The sequence below is a fragment of the Bison bison genome, unplaced genomic scaffold (assembly GCF_000754665.1).
Source record: "Bison bison bison isolate TAMUID 2011002044 unplaced genomic scaffold, Bison_UMD1.0 scf7180017864492, whole genome shotgun sequence".
NCBI lineage: Eukaryota > Metazoa > Chordata > Mammalia > Artiodactyla > Bovidae > Bison > Bison bison.
In genome coordinates this window covers 1,066,236-1,073,552 of record NW_011495051.1, presented here as the reverse complement: position 1 = coordinate 1,073,552, position 7,317 = coordinate 1,066,236, and the positions used below count along the sequence as shown (strand labels likewise).

At 51.6% G+C, this 7,317-nt stretch overlaps 1 protein-coding gene across 1 annotated transcript in view; it reads left to right on the top strand.

Annotated features, from left to right (window-relative positions):
- Positions 1 to 1,764, top strand: part of IRF1 (interferon regulatory factor 1) — an 8,142-nt gene extending 6,378 nt beyond the window's left edge. Inside the window, exon 11 of the mRNA XM_010863598.1 lies at positions 1 to 1,764. The gene's annotated coding sequence lies outside the window, so the exon portion shown is untranslated.
- The last annotated feature ends 5,553 nt before the right edge of the window (positions 1,765 to 7,317 follow it).

The following is a 7,317-nucleotide window of genomic DNA, read 5'->3' as shown; positions in this document are numbered from 1 at the left end:
CTGGCATCATGGTGGCTGTGGTGCAAAGAAGCAGGAATGCTGCGGCCCCTTGATATGATGAAGTGTGACCCCACTGCTGACCAAGGATGGGTCTTTCCGCCTCGGGACAGCGGCCTCTTGCAGTCCGGCAGGGCAGGGTCTGGACTCATCTTGTGGGGTGAAGCTGGCCCTGCCTCCGGGGAAGATGGAGTTCTGAGACTGGTGTGTCAGGTGGCAGTCTCAGACAGGAGTCAGCCTCCAGCTTTCCCCTTGGAGCCCCACTGCCTGGAGACGGTTTTGCTATTCCTGAGCTGGCCCAAGAGAACGGACCAGTGACCTCAGAAAACATGGCACCACCTCCAGGGCTGGCTCTGCACTAAAAGACAATTGCACTAAGTGAATCCTGTTCCCAAAATAACCGCCTCCCTTCCTAGATGAGCCCTGGGGACTGTTCCAACGCCAGTGAAATGTGAAGGAAGAATGGGGTCCCTGTGGGACAGTGCCCCCTCTGCCTCAGAGGAGCTCTGCCCTGCTCCCTGCCTAGGCTGAGGGGCTTGTGAAAAAACCTGGCACTTTTTCTTGTGGACCTTGCCACATTTCTGATCAGAGGTGTACACTAACGTTTTCCCAAGCTCTTGGCATTTGCATTTATTTATACTGTGCCTTGCCCTGCACCCACATGCCCCCTCAGGCAGGCCCCGGCAGCCCCCAGCAGGCCCAGGGAGGCAGGCGTGAGCGCCTTGGTGTGATTTAAAATTGGAAGTATCATCTGACCACTAAGTCATGTGTGACCACACATGTACATGTATGTAAATATGTACATTTGTCTTTTTATAAAAATTGTATTGTTTATAAGGGTTGTGGCCTTTTATTTAGAGATAAATCATAGGTGATTTTACTTTTTATAGATACATTCTGATGGATTCATTGTTGGCATCCTGCCTGAGCTTACCTTTGGGATGAGTGGTAACACACCTTTTGTGAAATCCTTTCAGCTGTGGTCATGGAGAAGAGGGCAGGAGAAAGGACAGTTGTGCCACAGGGATATGTTCATGTAAATACAGTCATTGCCCTTGGCTGTATAGGCAGAGCTATGAGTTGACTTGGGGCCTGGGGCCCAAGGAGTGTTAGGTTTTGAGTTCTTCTGACGAATGTGCCATAAACTCCAATGTTTTGCTATAAACTCAAATGCAAGTGTACTCAGGTGCTACTTCACAAACGTATCAGTTGGCACAGCATGGTCACCATCAGAACAGACCCCAGCCCCATAAAGATCCCTGAGGCCTTCCATGCTGAGCATAACATAACTTGCTGTCTGTTTTCTGCAGTGATGGGAATGTTCTCTGTCTGCGCTGTCCACTACAATAGGTAGTGGTGTAGTCACGTGTGCTAAATCAAACACTTGAAATGTGACCAGTACAATGGAGGAACTGGATTAAAAAAATTTTTTTTTGGCTGTGCTGCTCACATGCAAGATCTTGGTTCCTGGACCCAGGATAGAACGGATGCCCCCTGCAGTGGAAGTCTGGAGTCCTAATCACTGGACACCAGGGATTTCCCTGGCTTTTTAAAGTTTCATTTAATTAGTTAAAATTCAAAAAGCCACACATGGCCAGTGGCTACCATATTGAATAGTACAGGTAGATACTGGATTGGGAGCAGATTTGAGGGGGAGGGGCTGGGGTGGCTGGAGGACACTGGGGACTGGGGCTTGGGACTATTCACCTGACTGTTCAAAAGTATTTTACTGTTTTGACAGCCAATAAAAACTGGTGCTGAAAATCAGCCCTGCAGTGTACTATGAAACAGCTCCATGCACAAATGTGTTAGGAAAACCTTGGATAAACTTACATGAAGCAGACATCCTTATTCCACATCTTTTCAGGGTTCTGGCTAGGCTAACACACACAGAATCTGAAGAATCAGGACAGTGTTTCTGAAATCTGCAGGTTGGGAATCACTGATACAAGGCAATGAAGGACCAAGTCAGAGTGAAGAGTCAGAGGTCTGGAAATGGGCTTTTCTCATTTCTCTCTGCAGGCTGGCTCTGGGGCTAAACAGCACCCAGTAGTAGGCAAGCTGGCCCAGGAAAGCCAGCAGGCATCACTAGTATCCTCCAGGGAATGAGGCCATGGCAGTGAAGGGGTTGCTCAGGAAAATCAAGCCCTGTGGACACATCTTCCATATTCTTGGTCCAAGAAACCCCTTGTTGGGCCGAGCTGTCTGGAAAGAGTGTCAGAGGGGGAAGGCTGAGTGGGAAAATAAAGAAAAAACTGGAAAATGGGTAAAAGTTCAGTCAGCTGTTCTCTGCAAAGCTTAGGAAGTATTGTTCCTTGAATGGCAGGTGGCCTCCTGCTGGGTGGGCCTTCCACTTGTGGAGGCCTAGACAGACTTGTCTCAAGCCCTGCCCATCAGAAGATCCACCTGGATTTTCCAAGAGTAACATCATCTGGCGACAGAAGGAGAGGAATAAGGCCTTTCCCAGCTCTTCCAGGGCCCAGCCCTTACTGTGAAAAATAGTATTTGGGGAGGCCAGCCTACTGTGGCTTCTAACTGGGGGCTTGGCAAGGTCTAGTGGGTAGCTTTTCCAACTAATGATGGCTGGAAGTAGTGTGAAGCCAGGTAGATCAGACCTAGGAGGGATGTCGGGGAAGGCATGCAACCCAGAGCAAACAGCAGGGACCTCAGACTTAATCCCTGACAGTTAAGTAGGCAGTGGATATGCTGAAGTCCAGGTAGGTATGGAAATCTCTCAAGTTTTAGTACACAAAGTTCATCACTTATAAGTTTCCAAAATGGGAAAGGAATTCCATCAATGCAATGAGCTCCCAATCTCTAGAGCCAAGATGGAGTTTCTAGAGTCCTGGTCTCCAACTCTTCATACCCTAGGCATCTGAGACAACTGGAACCAGCTCCTTGGAATGTCCAGGAGGGACCCCAAAAATATCCCCCTCCCCATCACAAGGGAGCTGGGTCCCAGGGGCCAGACCTGGAGGGGTAGTGTGAGATGGAGCCAGATTTTCCAGGATGGTGAGCTATCTTACCACACCCCACCACGCCTGAGATGGCAGCTGATACTAACTCATTAGCCAAATAGTACCTGAAATGGAGCAACATCAGTATAATCTGTGTCAGATTTGGGAATAATAATTTAAATTCATTCGAAGACCCTGCCAGTGCTTTTGTGGCTTACTCCCAAGAATTTCAGTTGAAGCACTGATGGTAGAGGCTCTTGGCTGAGGGGCTAGGATTTTATAGAAAGATCTGCTTTGCTGGGGTTGTGATAACATCGTTGTCATGAAGGACCACCTTCCAGTGGGATAAACCAGCAAAGTAGGATTCAGGCACACCAGGCAGAACTGCCAAGTCTACAGATGTTCCAGGGCATTTCTGGTTAGTAAAAGGAATTTCCTCACCTTACTCTGAAGGTGTCACTTTAATTGGGCTGTTACTCATTCAGCTCACTTGGCAACAGAAAGAAAGCTAGAGGCTAATATGCTAGCTTCCTAGAAGACCTTTAGGGAAGACCTGCCAATCATCCCTTCTTGACATACCAGTGTGCAGTATCTCAGTGCGCTGTGTGCAAGATAAGCGCTTTCTCAGATCTTTCTGGAAGTCCTGGGTGGGGACTGCCAAAGACAGAACTGAAGTCTTGGAAAAAGTCCTGCGCCTGGTTGGAGGTGGAGTCCCTTCCCCTGGAAGTGATGCCCCCAGGCCGGTGGGGCTGAGCCACACCCAGGCTGTCTGTCATTCTCTGGGAACATTTGGTTTTTTCTACATAGTCTGCACACATCCAAAAATCCCTGTGTTAGCATGGTACGGGATTCCTCAGCAGCCCTGCTGGAGCACCCAGGAAGCTTCTGTCTGTCAGACGTCGTGCCCTTTCTTAATCTGGGCACAACTAACCCTCCCATGACAATGACATTTGAAATTCATCAGAACTCTGCACTCACCTTTCCCACTTGTGCCAGTCAAAGGGGCAGAGGCTTGCAGGGAGAATGAGGAGCTCATGGATTTCTTTTTCCAGGAGTCAAAGTACAGGGCAGAGTGAGGCTTGCCTTTGTCAGCCAGGGCTCGCCTGGGAGGCCAAGTCTAAGGCAGCACGAGGGTACACATGGCCACATGGTCTTTCCAGCTCTAGGCAGCTCCCAAGAGACCCATTTCTGCCCATTTCCTAGGGGTGGGGAGTTGTAGAAGAACCCCCTACTTCTGTAAGGTCAACGGTGAGGCAGGCTGAGGGAGTCTATGCTGAGTTTAATTTAAATTGGGAAGATACTGGAGGCAAGGAGGCCAGGACATGGTGACTGAGTACAAGCGGAGAGACAGACATTTGTCCACTGCAACATCCCTCATCCAGCTCCACAAGCTCAGAGAGGAGCAGAACTGATAAAGGACCTCAGAGTCTGGCTAGGTAATGACAACATGCCCTGAGTGCTCACTTTGTACCCGGTACTTGCCAAGCTCCCTGTACGCATCATGGCTCTGGCACCCCACTGCAGCCCCTGTTCACAGACACGGAAACCAAAGCTCAACTGGCACAAGGCGCTTGTCCGGGATGATTCAGCTAATCAGCATGGGGCCTGGACTCCAACCTACATCTGTCTGCCCAGAGCCCAGACTGGTTCCACAGTGTCAGGCTGCCCACAGAGGAGGAAACTGAGACCTCGGGAAGGTGTCTGGGATAGCTTGCCTGGGGCAGCTAGTATCTCATGCACAAAAATCATTTGTAGACATAGGGAAGGCAGCAGAAGCTGCAGCTGCCCCGACACTGTGTGGGACCCCGTTCATCAGCTCTCTGCCCCCACCCCAGGCAATGAGGCTGTGGGCCACCAGCCCCGGGGTTGGGGGGGAGGGGGTTGCCCAGTGAGGTGAGGCTTGACTTGGTTCTAAAGGGAAGTGATGCAAATACCCTGGAGGCCACCTGCAGTTCAGTGGGTGGGGCCCCCAAGGGTGGAACACAGACTGGCCTGTAACTTGGCCTCAGAGCAGGGCTCAACCCTGCAAGTCTCTGTGAACCATCTCCCAGCTCCAGGGAACTCCAGCCTGCTAGGCCTTGGCTCAGCCCTAGGGATCCAAGAGGACTTTTTCAGCTGCGTTTCTGTCTGAGCAAAGCAACCAGGTCTCTCTTGTTCTGTTGTAAATCAGAGCCTTTGCTAAGTCCTTGGGGGCCCTCAGAGATCTGGACTCCGGCTCTGGGTATGAGCCAAGCCTGTCAATGGTGCATCTTAACTCTCAGACATAAGGCTGGGGCCACCCTCTGGCTGTTTTGAGTCTAATCCTGGCTTTGTGACCCCTGAGAAAACCCAGCACCTCTGGCAGCCCTACATCAGCTGGGCTCTCAGATGCACTGGAGAGCTTCCTTCAGGGAAGGCCTCCCCCGCCCTTCGGACCCCGCTGAGAGACAGCCTGGGCGCTGCTCATCTCCATTTCCAGCCGTCTACCTTTGACTGGCCCGGGGCTTTCTCTGTCTCTGCTCTCCCCTTTCCCTTACCAGCCAAGGGGATGTGGGGTATGTGGTTCTACTAGCAACTTCTCCCTCACACTGTCAATCCCAAATCAGCCTGGAGCTATAGGGCAGGTGCACAGCAGTTAAAAATTTCCAGCCACACCTTTGCTCAGACTGGTGAAGGGCTATGCTTGGGATCAGAGTTCAGGAGCAAAGTAAGTGGGCCAGGCCATCTGAGTCCTCAGGTGGGGATCGGGGGGGAGGGAATTGTGTGTCAGGCTTCTCTGAGAAAGCTGACTTCATGGAACGAGGAAGTTGTGTGGTTGTGTGGAGCTGGTCTTCAGGGATCTAGAGTGAATAGGGAGGGAGAGAGTCATTATGCCAGAAGAGCAATTGCTTTCCTTAAAACTGAGAGAAGTCAAGAAGTCCTTTCATGTCGCCCATACCATGGCGATGGTGAACTGGGGTGGGGCTGCTGCCCTTGCCTGTGGGAGGTGGAATGTGGTTGCCTCTGATGGGGACTCCGAACTCCCCTCCCAGTGCTGCTGCTGAGCTTGCCAGGCGGAGGGGTGTGGCAGAGAGGGCCTGAAGGGTGTTCAAACTTCTAGGACTCAGAACAGCATCTGAAAACAGTTCATCACCACACTTCTTTCATGAACTGGCAAGCCACTTGAGTTCTCCTCCTAGGAGACCATCTGCCACCCACTTGAGGGGCCTTCCTCAGGACACTCAGGAGGACCCCAGTTTTGGTCTCTGGCCAGACTGAGACACATGCAATGCAGTCTTGGGGCCCTCGCAGATCTGACTGTTCACACAGGCAAAACCTCACCAGCCAGTGCCTCTTCCCTTTCTGTCTGTTACTTCCCCACATGCCCAACCTCTCTGAGCAGACTGGAAGCTCCACCAAGGCAAGCAGCTCATCTCCATATTCTCACAGGAGGAGATTCTGTTCAGGCAGGACTGGCGCTTGAGAACGTTTCTGCAAAATGCTGGGCCAGCAAAGCCCTGCAGTTAGTGTCTGCTCCCGTTCTCTACCCACAGTGCACCTGGCTTGTCTGAGTCCTTCCTTGGGGGACAATCATGGCTGGGAGCAGGGAGCAGGCGGAGAGACAGGGAGGGCACAGAGCGGTGACTAGCTCGGACCCTGCAGGGCAGCCTTGGGCAGAATGGGCCATGACCAGCCAGAGGCCAGAGGCCCCAGAACAAGGGCCACTGTGTCCCACGACATGCGGCACAACCCATCTGTGTCCCTCAGCGGGACTGCTGGAGATGGAAGGCTGAGTCATTAATTACTTTCTTTTATTAAAAATGTACACAAGTAAAAAAGAACATGGTTTAATTGTACAGAGTTAAGAAATACGGATGAGTAAACAGAAACATTAATTAAAGCCACCTGCAATCCACCACCCCAAAGTAATCGGGCTGTTAAATGTCTGGAGACCGGGTGCAAGCCCAGTTTTTCAGTCCCCTGTCCATATATTTAGGAGCTCTGTCCCATGGAGGTACGTGGCATGGGTCCAGGACTGCTGCCTCTGCTGGGAACACTGCAAGCCAGGATCTGTGCTTCCCCAGCACTGGACTGGAGCCTTCACCAGCCCCCAGATCTCTGCTCCCAGACACCAAGCAGAGGCTGGCATCAAAGAGTCCAAAGGGCCAGCCATCCAGGCTGCTGAGGTAATCTAGAGTAGATTAGTAGGGGCAAAGGGCCTTGGAGGCAGAATGACTAAGTATTCTAGTGTGCTCAGGACAGATGAGTTTCACGGGATATGGGAATTTTCAGTGCTAAAACTGAGACAGTCCTGTCAACTGGGGTAAACTGGTCACCTTACTTGGAGGGCAGCCCTCCTCCTGGGTCTTAGATCCCTGGGGACCTCAGCAGGCAGCCCAGGGAC